This window comes from Talpa occidentalis, unplaced genomic scaffold (assembly GCF_014898055.3).
Source record: "Talpa occidentalis isolate TD23 unplaced genomic scaffold, MPIMG_talOcc4v2.1 talOcc4.11, whole genome shotgun sequence".
NCBI classification, from domain to species: Eukaryota; Metazoa; Chordata; class Mammalia; order Eulipotyphla; family Talpidae; genus Talpa; species Talpa occidentalis.
This window is the reverse complement of record NW_023601104.1, coordinates 90,622,104-90,636,137: the sequence shown is the minus strand read 5'-3', so window position 1 is coordinate 90,636,137 and position 14,034 is coordinate 90,622,104.

Sequence of the window (14,034 nt, the reverse complement as noted above, 5' to 3'; positions counted from 1 at the left end):
TAAACTACCAAGGGGAGAGATTTCCCAGATGAAGGAGGCAGTGACAGAGGCTACCGATGTTCAGAAAATAAGGGCAGAGGCCTTTAGAGGCAAATGTCAAAGGGTCACTATGCTGAGCAAGCCCAGTGCAGAGGACCCAGGGCCTGGTATCTATCTGGTCATGGCGGTCAACACCTGGACACCTGACCTGGGAGCCACATGGTTCTACCTGTAACAGAGGCTTCCTAGTCTGTTCTAGGAATCTGCCATTCTGCATTTGTTTTCAGTAGTCCTGGGGAAGCTGGGGATCGTGAGGAGCTTAGCATAAGAGCAGGAATTGCTGACAGCAAGGAACACGGAGCGGAGGGGTGGGGAGGGCTGGGCTGAAAAGGGTTTGGATTAACCCAGTCAGTCATCTTTGTGGACAAGGCTAGGAACTTCTCCTGCACCTTGGTAGCACTGCAGTGTCTGCATGTAGTAGGTGCTCAATAAATACCTGTGCAATGAACAAACCCACCTGCCTGGTGTTTGTTTTGGGCAAGTGGTGGGACACTGAGAACACTGGAGGGTCTCCAGAGCCAGACACTGGCCGCTTTTGGGAAATAATGGAGATTATGAGGAAGCTAAACTCTCATCACCACTTGGCCCTTTGGCCAAGCCTTGACACTGCTGCCCCATTAAGTGAAGGACCCACGCCAAAACCCTGCTGGTAGCTGCCGGGAGGCTGCCCAGAGAAGAGGTGGTTCCTACTCGTAGCCACTAGGTGGCAGGTCAGCTCCAAAAGTCCTCCTGAGGGCGATGCTCCCAGCTCTTACACAAGTTTCCCAGTCGGCTTTGCCACCTTGGCCACACACTTTCTCTCATCTCCCAAATTTCCAGCCCTGTAGAGCCTGGCATGAAATCTGAGCCCCAGAGGATGCAGCATCCTGATACTTAGGCGGACCTTTCCGAGGCTCAGGACCCTCGTTATGAACTCAGGTTTCTACCCACTTGCGACTTTTCATCCTTGATGGAAGGAAGAAAATCAGGCCCCCAATAAAACTTCCATAAATAGGGCCTCCCTGGTGGTGCAAAGGGTTAGAACGCAACCTATGAAGCTGTTTGCAGCCTCTGCAGCATGAGTTCGATCCCTGGCCCCCCCATCAGCCAGCGAGAAACCCATATGGCATAGCAGACTTCTCCTGACTCACCCACTGCTCCCCTCGGCAGTGTACCTCAGTCTGCCTATTCTGTTCCCCACTCTGTCTCTGGTGAATCCTGTCCCCCGCCCACACACACACACACCTCTGACCTGTATCCCAGCTCTCGTATGCATAAATAAATAAATCTTTTTTTAAAAAAAAGTTCCATAAATAATCGGTTCCTCTCCCCGTCAGCCCACTGGGAGCTGAGTGTGAGCACAAGAGACAGCGCCATGTGTCACTCCTCTGAGCCTCTACTTGACAAATCAGGAGGCTGGAGGCTGGAGGTTCCAGTGGGAGCTCAAGCCCAGGAGTTCACAGAGGGATCTTCAGGCCATCAGGTCAGAGGTTGGCCACAGGTGTTGGCCGCAGTTGCTGCCCACAAACCCAGAACAGAAGGGGATCATGGGGCTGCAGCCCTGGGGAATGGCACCTCAGCTTTCCCCTCCTCCTGTGCTCAGCTCCTTTTGGCTTCAAGCACTGGCTCTTTGGAAGCTCAGAGATCTGGGGTGATGAGGTCAGTTATTACCCCACTTTACAGCCGGGGAAGTGGAGGTGCGGTGAAGTTTAACTTCTTCTTTTCCAAGGTCACCCTCTAGTAAATGGCAAACAACGCTGGGTCCCTGGGGTCCTAACCACTGTGCTACCCTGCCCGGCTGTGACTTCCACGCAGCAGATTTCTACCAACAGGAGAGAGTTTAAATGCACTCGCTCTGTTTACCTCCTTTCTGCAGCAAGGAGAGGAACAGCTAAATCAACAAGCAAGCATGTACTCCAGGCCAGGCCGGACTGGTTGGTGGGAGGGAAGAAAAGGCAGACACGGTGATGCTCTGTGGAGATACCTGCTCTCTGGGCTGAAGCAGGAGCCACTGTCCCAAAGGCCCAGGAGCCGCAGAGACTCTTCCAGCAGCAGTGGCTTTGCAACTGAGTGGGCCATGAAGCCGAGTAGGGCAATGCCACTTGGGGCCCCTAGGGCCTGCAGGCCAGTGCTGGCAGCTAGCAGGGGCTTGGGGTTGGCCCTGTTGTGCTTTGAACAAAAGAAAACAGTGACTGGCAAGGCAAGCCTGTGTCCCAAACACCAGCGACCAGTGACCTTGGACCAGAGGAAAGGAACAAGTCTTTTCAGGAAACGGACATCCTGCAGGGAAGGGCAGCTGGGCCAAGGCGTGTCTAAGGGGGGACAGTGGTGTGACTCTCGGAGAGCTGCTTTGTGGCTTGGCCACTGGTGTGGGGAGTCTGTGGCTGAACAAGAGTGGGGGGCTGGCTGGCTGCAGTGGTGACCAGGGTGAACGGCACCTGTTTGTGGTCTAAGAACAGAAGGGGCCTGTTTCCCAGCTCCTGGCACCCAGCTTCAAAAACCCTTGGGATTTCCTGGGTGTCAGGAGTGTCTTTCCGCCAAGGGAGGTGACTCAGGTGGGCCCCTAATTAGCTTCAGCTAATGGGAAGCAAATGGGGTTCCTCACCCCAAGAAGAGCCCCAAAACAGCCAAGAGAGGAGTTTTCCCAGGAGGATAGGGGTTGCATTGAGCATAAAACAGCCAGTGTTCAGTCCCTCGGGCCCACATATGGGAACCCCAGGGAAAACTCTGGGCATCCAGGCCACTGGTGCTTCCAGGGACGGAAACACACAGGTGTGCTGGGGGGCCCACAAGCTCCAACTCCACGGGAGAGGCCACAGAAGGGGCGTCCTCCCTCCCACCCCCTCCCCTAGATGTCTCTGCAGTTAGCTGCTCCTGAGCATCCTCTGCAGTGAGATGGAGTCCTAATATTGGCCCCTTCAGGAGTTCTGTGAGTCATTCCAGGATGATCAAAACTGAGGAGCTCATGGGAACCCCCCACTTGTAGCTGGCTCGTCAGAAGAGCAGATGTCCTGGGGCCTACACCTGCTGCGGCAGCTGAAGTGTGGATGAGCCCTCAGCAGGTGGAGCCTGATGCCAGCTCTGGCACTTAGTGTCAGGATGGAGTTGCTGGCCAGCCCACGCGGTGCTAGCCAGATGCGTGGGAATGGACATTGCACAAAAGCACACTCGCGTGGATTAAGGCGTGAGATGTGTACATGAATGTGTCCAACAAAAGGGGCCTATCTGTGTACCCACCTCTCGGTGCTCCTACTTATTTGCTGCACCTAATAGCCTGGCTGCCACTCACGGTACCCCTCTCCTGCTATATCTCCTTTGACCAGAAGAGGGTGCTTGAACCCCACAAGTGCTGCAACTCCAGGACGCTGCTCCCGCTAAGGAGGGGCTTGGGGAAGCACCAAAAAAAGAAAGCAGGACCCCAAACCGGCTAAGAAAATCCAATCCTTATTAGGGCCTGAAAAAGGCAGCAAGACAGTTAACAAAGGTGACACCGAGGGTGGGTGGGTCAGATGGCCATACCTGTCTGGGGAGCAGATTTCTCCACAGGGCAGAGTCAGGTTCTGTAGGGCCTGAGCTATTTACCAAAAAATAAATAAATAAAATTACAAACACAATGTTAAGAGTAGAGAGTGGGTGTTTGTTAAGAAAGGAGAATGAAGGGGGAGCTCACAATTAATGACACCTTTTTAAGTTGACAGTGGCATAAACACCAAACCCTCCCAGGGACTTGGAAGGGGGTGTCATGAGTGTGGGCCTCTCTGCAGCTCAAGCCTCTCTAGCTCTCTAGTAACCTGCCCCTGCATCATCCCCTCCAGCAGCCCCCCAACACCCTCCTAATGCAGAGTCCACCTCGCATCATGAGCCTATCCTTCCACCAAAAATGGGCAGGAAGCCCTCAAGGCCCATGGGTTCTGCCCATGTGGGCCGCTGTCTGGGTCTCCATGCCTCTCTCCTCACTGCTGTCCTTGGAGCTGCCTATTAAAGTCACACCGTGAACATGTGCAGGCTGTCCTATCCCTCCCCGACACACCAACGGGGGGGCACCATCTTCATTAGCTTTGCCTTTGGGGAGGCGTGATACGGTTTTGTTAGAGTTTCTCCAGTTCTAGTTCCAGAGTGGTCCCTGATCTACTCAGTGTTGATTTGAGATTATTAAACCCCTCCAAATGCCTTTCCCAAGGGCACTGTGACAGGAAATAACCCCTTCTAAAGATTAGAATGCAAGTAAGAAAGAGACAAAGACAAATGAATAAGAAAGAGAAAGGTCATGTACATTCATTTATACTGAAGTGTAAGTGACTTCAGTTAAATTCGATATTCATTAAGGGCCTACTATGTGCCCAGGTCTTGTGGGCATATTTGAGATACATCAGGGAGTAAAGCGACAAAACCTTCCATGGAGTTTACATTCTAAAAGGAAAGAGTGACCACAAATAATAAATAAATGAACATTAAATATGTCGATAAAGTATCAAGATAATAAGTGTTATGGGAGAAAATAGAGCCCAGAAAGGAGGGTCATCGCTGGGGGTGGGGGTGGGAGGGTTACAATTTTAAATAGGGATAAAGTGATAGCTGAGCACGGCTTGAGGGTGGTGAGGAAGAGCCTTGTGGATATCTGGGGGAGGATTTCCCAGGCTGAGCCAAGGCTCCGAGGCAGGAGAGTGCCTGGTGTGCCTGGGGACCAATATGGTGGCCAGTGGCTGGAGCAGAAAGAGGGGAGGAGTATGGTGAGAGGTGGGGTACGAGGGAGTGGGGGCCAGGTCAGGTGGACTGCAGGTTTGGGGCAGAGGAGGGGCAGACTCTGACCTCTTCCAAAAGGCTGCTGTTGAGAGCAGACTTTAGGGACTCAAGGCAGAATCAGGGAAATCAATTGCAAGGCTACTGCAATCCAGGCAAGAACTGCAGGTGGGAGAGAGTGGAAGGAACCTGGACACACTCAGAGGTGGCACCAACAAGACCCCCCAGGAGACAGGAGATGATTGTGAGAGAAAGAAAAGAGTCCAGCCTGACCCCAAGGGGTGAGGCCCAAGCAACTGGAAGAATGAAAGCTATTGCTGAGATAGAACATTCTAGACTCTCATGGAGCATCTTGGTGTCAAGGGTAGAGAAAAAGGAAATCAGAAATTAATTTAGGGGTTCTGCTGGATGTTGCAGTAGGGGGAGAGGTCTGGCCTGGGTGAATAGATGGTCTTTAATGACCGGAGACCAGATGAGTTCTGAGTGAGACAGAGAGAAGGGGACAAGGACTGAGCAGAAGTCATAAAGCTGAGGGTCTCCAGGATTAGGGGAGCCCTCCCACAGCCTCTCCCTCTCACATGTGCCATGTCACCTGGAAAATGGCTGACTTTCGCCACTGCCATTATCTACAGCATCTCAGAAACATGCATGACCATGCAGAGGACACTGGGTTTGAAGACCTGGGTTCAAATCTTTGCACCCCCACTCCCTGGCCACACCTCAAGGCTCTGCATTCTCTGAGCCTCATTCTCCTTATGTGTCAGTGGAGACTAGCCCCGGCTTCTCAGGACTGTGGTGAGGAATATACAATATAAGGAAAGCACACTGAAAACCATGAAGCTGTCTAAAAATCTGAGGGACCTGGGCCTCCCTGGGATTAAATCTCAGCACTGTGAAGCTATTGGCAGCCACTGCAGCACAAGTTCAACTCCTGGCCAGGGAGTTGGCCCACATGGCGCAGCAGACCTCTCCTGTCTCAACCACTGGTCCCCTCAACAGTGTTTTTCAGTAGATCTGCCTGTTCTGCTTCCCAGTCTGTCTCTGGTGAATCCTATCATTCCCCCTTACCACTCCCCCCGCACCTCTGGCCTGCACCCCAGCTCTTGTATGCATAAATAAATCTTTTTTAAAAATGTGAGTGAGATGTTGACGTAGGGAAGGGACGGAGGCAGCGGCAGCTCCTCCTCCACAGCCCCACCGTGCAACTTGCCATTCTTCAAACCTCAGTTTTCTCAGCGCTTCTCTGGGGAAATCTCCCCTGTCTCCTCAATATGGCTTAGGGAAGATTCTACATGGGTCGTTCTCAACTGGCTACGAGCTTATCCCTCTCCCCCAGAGGACATCTGGCAATGTCTGGGATGGTTTGGGTTGTTGTAGCTTGGGGCAGGTGCCCCCAGTAGATAGAGGCCACAGATGCTGCTAAACACCCTAAAATGCACAGAGGGGCCCTGGTACTGAAGTTTGTGTTGTGTCCCTCTTCCCAAGTTCATGTTTAAATCCTCACCTCCAATGCGAAGGTATTTGGAGGTAATCAGGGTGGAGCTCTCATGGATGGGATTCGTGTCCTTCTAAGAGACCCCAGAAAATTGCCTTGTCCCCTGCACCTATGAGGATACACACAAGATGGCTGACCCACCAGGAGTGGGTCCACCTCACCAAACCCCAAACCTTCCAGGCTCTAAAACTACAAGAAAACAATTCCTGTTGCTTTTAAGCCACCGAGTCTATAGTATTCGGTTCTAGCAGCACAAATGGACTGAGACAGCCTCCACTGTCAAGAATGATCTGTGCCAAGATGGCAGTAGTGGTACGGTCGAGAAGCCCTGCTCTAGTTGGAGCAGGGGGCAGGGGACCTCCTTCCCACGGAGGGCCCCTGGCCCTCTCCTGTGTTATAGAAAGAACTGAGAATGGCTGCTTCTTGCTTTCCCAGCCTCCCTTGCAGCTACCCATGCCTACGTTATCCAGTTGGGCCAATGAGATTTAAAGGGAAATTCACTAGGGGGTTCTAGGAAAATTTTTCCTCTGTGATAAAAGGAACAGGCACAGTTTGTGCCTGATGCTATGGCATCCATCATATAAACTACAGGTCACATCACCCAAACCACTGAGGGTGGCAGGACAGAAAGACGCCACTAAGTTGCTAGGTGGGCCCACCTCACACCTCCCTATGAAGCGAGCAGGTGAATGTCCTCTGTCTAGGCTGCTTTGAGCATGCTCTCTGTAACTTGCAGCCAAATCAACCTAGGAGACACAGCCCACTCTCCCTGTGCCCCCAGCACACACCACCATTCTATGGGCCCACCGCCTGGTGACGCATGCCCCCCCCCCACCAATTGTGAGCCCATTCGGGGGCTGTGTTCCCACTTTAGCACCATGCCTGGGTCAGAGGAGGGGTTCAGAGATATTTAATGAACACATTTAAAAGATGGAGGGAAAAGGGCTGCTATCGACAGCCCAGCTGTGGATCTTCCCAAGCTCTGCCCCCACAGACGCACCTGGGTGGAGCCAGTCCTCAGCTAACTGGCTGGTAACTGAAGATAGGCCCACCTCCTGTGGCTGGCAGTCCTGCAGGGTGTAAACACGTTGGGGAATACTAGAGATGAGGGAAGTCTTGGCCCAGAGGCTGAGGCTCCAGCAAAACGATGAAAGCAGGCGTCCCAAGCACCCAGAAAAGCTGGGGACCCAATCACTCCACTTGGTAGGCTCTGAAGCATGCCAGAAGGGCTGGTTTCTTCCAGGAAAAGCCCCCTGCCACCCAACCACACAGTCATGCTCTTCCAGCCGCATCCCTGCCTGCAGGGCTGGGATGCAACAATCAGCCAGGAACCAGCTATACCCCATAAAGGGGATGAAGCAGGTGGGGAGAATAGGTCAGTGGCAGGGCCTCTAGACTCTCTCCCTCAAGCTTCCTCCATGAAATCACGGTCAGACTTGCCCCCTTTCCTGCCTGGGCTGGGTGCAGAGCTTCACTGTGTCTGCTAGAAGGATCTACACAGACTGGCAGAGTTTATCAAGAGTGAGAGGGCCCAGCGGTTGGGGCACAGCTTGGAGTCAGGCTGTACTACATTGCAAGCCTGACTCAACCTCCTCCTTCCTTCATCTTCCCTCTGGCCCCTGCTTGTGAGGCACCAAGGTTATGGCCTGGAGCATTGCAGCTGCCTAGGCAGGAATGCAAACACGGGGAGGCCACGTAAACAAACAGTCCAAATAGCCTCACACAGCATCACTGCAAGGACTTGGGCCGAAGAACAGCACAGCTCAGGACAGGCAGCGTGGGTGGAGCCAGTCCTTAGCTAACTGTCTCGTAACTGAAGATAGGCCCTCCTCCTGTGGCTGGCAGGAAGACCCCAGGCCCCACTGACAGGAGGGTGGGGACTTATCCCTGCAGGGAGTGACAGGCCTGGAAACCTGGCAGAAAGGGGGGTCTCATCCCCCACTGTGGCCTGAGGGGCCTATGGCTTCAGCTGCAGCTTCCCAGTCTGATCAGATCCACCTTCCCTGCAGGCCTGGCATTTGTTCCCAGTGCCCGGCTGGGCCTGCCTACTCTCCCTGCCTCTGCCAGAGTCATGCAAAAGTCCCAAGTCAGTACATTCCCGGGCCCCCAGCATCCCCCTGGCTCAGGGACTGAACAGCCCCAAGGATGGTCACCCTGCCAGGTGGTGGCCGAGCCAACTGCTATGCAGCAGCAACAAAGAACAAAGCGACCAAACTTGGCTGTGTGGAGGCCTGGAGCTGGCCAAGCAACCCTGAACTCCCCCGCTTCCTCCCCGGGGGAAGAATGACACTAATGGGGAACAGAAGGCCAAGCCAGCAACTTCTCTACCAGTGACTCCCCCTTTACAGAGCACTAAGGTCGGCCCACCACGGGTAGCTCAGGGACGCTCGCAACCCTGCGGCTCCACCAACCTCCCCTGGTTCTCAGGGGTGAGTGGTACTGCATGGAATCGTGAGGCCCCTGTCACTCTGCTGCCTCAGTTTCCCTGGAGAAGGTTGGGTGGGGCATGAGACACCCCCTCTTTGGACCATGTAGAAACCGAGTGGGTAGATGTCTGATCAGCCCTTCCTTCCAGCCCAGTCCTCAAAATCCTTCCATGGATGGGGTCAAGGAGGGCCAAGGGTTTTCTGGGAGAAAAGCTAGTTCCATTGGGGCAATCAACATTCACACAGGACCCCACCCGTAAAAAGGGCCTGGGACTTGGTTTCATGCTCTTGCTATGGTCTTAAAATTCTTAATTATTTTTGAACAAATGGTCTCACAAATCAGCCAGCTCTGTCTGAGGGTGAGGACATTTTACACAAAGGGCCTTCCTGTCTGGGGAACACAAATGGGCACTGGAGCAGCCCACCCCTTACCCTTCCCCCAACAACCCCAGTGAAGACGGAAAAACAAGAGGTCTCCTCTTGACTCAGCCAGATGGGAAGTGTGTTTCCAGAAAAGAGAAGAACAGCTCTGACCTCAACAGGTTGCAGGTAAGACCAGGCAGGAAGAGGGGTGGGCCAGGGAGGACAAGCCCACACTTCATGCCCTCAGCAAGCGGGTATTGAGGAGCCCCAATAGTCCCCTCCAGCCAGCACCCTGGAGGAGGCTGCAGTTCTGAGGCAGGAGGGTGGGTGGTCGCTCAGGGCTCAGCCAGCAGGGCCAGCCCAGGCCTGCTCTGACCCCTGGTCTCCAGCCAGTAGGTAATTCAGAAATTCCTCCCAAAGCGCTGGGCCTGCTGGCCTTGCTCCCCAGGCCTGAGCTAGCCTAGAGGGGCCAGCCAGCTGCTCCTGCAGCCTCCTCCTCGCTCACAGCTGGTCCAGGGTCAGATGGTGCCGGAACGAGCTGGCAGGAAGGGAGCTGGCCCTGGATTTCGGGCCAGGCCTGGGGAGGATCCAGGTTCTACAGAAGAGGGTGGAGAGGGACCCAACCTTGTGTGTGTTGGGGAGGGTAAGAGGAGTGGAAAGCTGAGACTTAGCTGGGGGATCAGCCTGAGGCCCAGTCTGTAGCCCGGCTCAGCTCTCAGAAGGCAGGCCCAGTAGAGGCTGCCCTCCCTGGCAGAGACAGCAGGCTGGGAGCCAGGAGCCCTGGGCAGAGCCGCCTCAACACCCCTCCTTCTGACCCTGAGGCTGAGAACTGGGCCACCAGAGCCTCTTTCTCTGACTTCTCCCAGGATCCCAGGCTGCTAATCCCTCTCCATTAAAATGCAAATTTTTCTGGGAGGCTGGGAGAGGGCGGGCCTCCAGTCAGGTTTTCATTCTCCACATTTGTGGGAAGTTTGAGGCCAGCCAACCTCGAGAAAACCCAGAAGAAAGGGCAAGGGTGGGGATTCATGGAGATTGGCAGTGAAGACTTGGGGGGAAAGGGTGAAGAGCTTACCAGTTTCAAACTTAGTCTTCCCCATGGTGGCTCCACCACACCACCTTACCTCAGCCTCCCTTCCTCGCCTCCCCGCCCCAGCTTCCCAGCACCCACGGCTCATGTGGTGCCCCAGCCCTTCTGCTCCTAAGGCCTCTGGGGTTTCAGAGGGTTTGCTGAGGCTGCTGCTGTTTTGTTGTTTTCCTTCCAAGCACCCTCCCATTTTTGCAGACAAAACAGTTTCAAGAAAAAACCAAGACTCTGAAATGTTAGATGAGGTCAATAGTCGTGACCATGAGGTTCTTCCTTCTCAGAGGCCCTGGCTGGCAGCAGCCCAGCACAAGGGAACAGAGCACTGGCGTTGCCCCAGCGTCGCCACTACCGCCCACAGAACCAGGGGAAAAGCGCTGGCCATGTCCCAGCTGCAGCTTTCTCACCTGTAAAGGGGGGCTGGAAATCACCACGCCAGGCTCAGCGGAAGTGCTCAATCACCCTATCCCACCCTGCTCCCTGGAGGCAACTGCTCACCCCCAACCCAAGCTGCATCCCCACACACACAGTCCCACTGCCTGGTGGTGATTCCAGGCCTGGTTCTCAGAGTTGGGGTATTCTCAAGCTAGAAGGATCTGGAAATATCCTTGCAAAACTCCAGGCTCCAGTGGTGGACCCGAGGTTTTCCTGAAACTTTAACACTGAGAGGTGAACTGTCTCTCAAGGGCCAGATCTGAGTGCCCTTCATTGTTGACAAAACTCAAAAGTCCCTCGCCTTACCTTCAGGTCTTCCACACCTACACAACCTGCAGAATCTTCATTCATCACACCTCCTAGAATAGAAGGTTTCCCGCCGTGGACCTCTGCATCCACAGGGCCTCTAAGGGGCTGATAGCAAAACAAGGACCTCTCCTCACTCCTGACCCCGCCCTGGCCTTCTGACCTCAGCCTCCTCCCCCACCCACCTGCTTCTCAGAAACCCCAGCTGACTCTGTTTCCCCTAAAGCAGAGTTTTCATCCTAATTGAGTTCTTGTCCTGAACTCTGTTCTTGCTTCCAGCCAAGAGCCAAGACCCCACACAGGGACCTGCTGACCAGTCCCACCTGCCACCTGGTCTCCCGGGTCTTTATACTGACTTTTACTTCCTGATCTGACCTAGAGAAAATACTTTTCCTTTCTTACCATTGGTGCATCCAGAAGATGGCGCCCACCACCCCTGAACATCAGGTTGACCTATGTTCTAGCCAAACCTCCACCTGGAGTGGTACCCCCGGCCCTGTCCTCAAAGGGGCTCTTAGCCTGTTTTAGGTCATAGGCTCTTTTGAGAATCTGATGGAAGTCATGAACTTGTCCCAGAAAAAAGCACCACAACCTCCAGCTCTGCACACAATCTCAGGGGTCCATCCACAGACCTCGCAGGTGTCCATGTGCCCGGGATCAGACATCCTCTCTCAGGGAAACCTATAATGGTCCAGGGAACACAGAAATGAAGCCCAAGCTACAACAGGCCCCACAGGCCATGGGGTGACCGTGGAGGGGTAAGACGTGTCCACCAACAGGGGCTTCTCTCCGAGGAGACCCTGCAGGACTTGGCATCACAAGGGGAAGGCCTGGAACTCCAAGGCAAGGCGTTGGGTGTCTGGGGCCCATTCCAAGATGAAAGAGAACCAGGAGGCAGCAGGTTCAGAAGTACTTCAGTATTCTGACGATGCTGCACTGGTTAAATGTCAGCCAGGAATCCCCCACCAGGGGACCAGTGAGAGGCCACTACCCCCATATTTAGGAGGTGGCCCTTAGGAGGATGAGCACTGAACTTTTCCCCCCTCTGGGGACTGTGAAGTCCCGGCTTGGCAGGTATACATGGAGCGGGGAAACATGCAGTGAAAACCAAATGACAGCTTTTAGCTTCTGGACACCAAATCGTCCCAGCGGGCCCTTCCTGGAGCCCACAGGAGCGGCCTGTTATGTTCAGTTTGGAAACAGCCGATCCAGGGGTTATTCTCATTCTCCATACGGTCACGCATTCATGTTTGGCAGTTGCAGGGATACAAAATCGTAGTGTGAGGTTCAGATCTCAAGGTGCTAGCTTCCATCTGGGTGGAGAGGTTTCACCTGCGACTCCATCAGTCACGCATAACTACAATGTGACTTGCTGGGGAAAGCCACACTGCAGTAATAGAAGCAGATAATTCAACTGCAGTCAAAGGGGGTGGGGATTCATTTATCAGCTAGTACTTGCTTGTCATCTCACACCCCACAGGAGGGCAGTGTCACAGGCTCCAGGAGCCAGGGCTGACCTGCCAGTGTCCCTGCAGCGAGCTTGGGCCTGGAGACCAAACTCAGCTCCACCCCCTCCCCATAGACCCCAAAGAGCTGGTTCCCCTCCCCCCCCCTCACCTCCCCCTTCCTGATTCTCTCTCCCTACCCCACTCCCAGGACACACATCCCTCAGCCTGGCTGCCTGCCTCCCCAGGGGCCTCCCCCAGCAGAACTGTAGTCAGCTACTGGGGTTGGGGTCGGGGTCGGGAGCGAATGTGTAGCAGGGCCTCCCCTGGTGGTGCAGGCGGTTGAGAGCAGTGCTGTGAAGCTGCCCGCAGCCTCTGCAGGGCGGGTTCAACCCCGGCCCGGCCCCCATATGACCCTGCAGACTTCTCCTGTCTCCCCCTCAGCAGACTCTCCTGTCTCCCCCTCAGCAGACTCTCCTGTCTCCCCCTCAGCAGACTCTCCTGTCTCCCCCTCAGCAGACTCTCCTGTCTCCCCTCAGCAGACTCTCCTGTCTGCCCCTCAGCAGACTCTCCTGTCTCCCCCTCAGCAGACTCTCCTGTCTGCCCCCTCAGCAGACTCTCCTGTCTGCCCCTCAGCAGACTCTCCTGTCTGCCCCTCAGCAGACTCCCCTGTCTCCCCCTCAGCAGCCTCTCCTGTCTCCCCCTCAGCAGACTCTCCTGTCTCCCCCTCAGCAGACTCTCCTGTCTGCCCCTCAGCAGACTCACCTGTCTGCCCCTCAGCAGACTCTCCTGTCTCCCCCTCAGCAGACTCTCCTGTCTCCCCTCAGCAGCCTCTCCTGTCTCCCCCTCAGCAGACTCTCCTGTCTGCCCCTCAGCAGACTCTCCTGTCTCCCCCTCAGCAGACTCTCCTGTCTCCCCCTCAGCAGACTCTCCTGTCTCCCCCTCAGCAGACTCTCCTGTCTGCCCCTCAGCAGTGTATTTCAGTTAGTCTGCCTGTTCTGCTCCCCACTCGGTCTCTGGTGAATCCTCTCACCCTCCCACATATCTGGCATGTACCCTGGTTCTTGTATGCATGAATAAATAAATCTTTAAAAAACAAAAAAAGAAGAAGTATGTGTTCCAGGCCCCACCCTCTGGCTTTCTGAGGTCCTCCCTGGAGCAGGGATACTCTAAGTACTGTCAGATACCCTTCTGCAAACTGCTTGCTCAGATGCAGGATGAGGGAAGGACAGACATTGTCCGGACATGTAGACACTTTCCCAGCAGTTTGAGAGTGTCATTCTATGTGAGATGAATGTGATGACAAAAAATGGGGGCTTGGGGGCCTCCCCGGTGGCGCAGCGGTTGAGCGCTGGGTTGCGAAGCTGCCCGCAGCCTCTGCGGCACCGGCTCGATTCCCGGCTGCTCCCCGGCCACGGGAGGAGGGTCCCACATGGCGCGCAGACCTCTCCTGCCGCCCGCTGCTCCCCTCAGCAGTGTACTTTGGTCCTTCTGCCTGCTCTGCTCCCCGCTCTGGCTCTGGTGAATTCTCTCACCCTCCCGCGCTTCTGACTGTACCCAGTGCATGTATAAACGAAACAAACAAACAAATAAATAAATAAAACATGCCTCTATAAAAGAAAAAAAAAATGGGGGCTTGGATTTTGTAGGAGAAAGGTTTGTACGATGCGAAGAGACACATGAATATGCCTTGTGTTTTGTGTCTTTCATTCATTTCATTTTTTT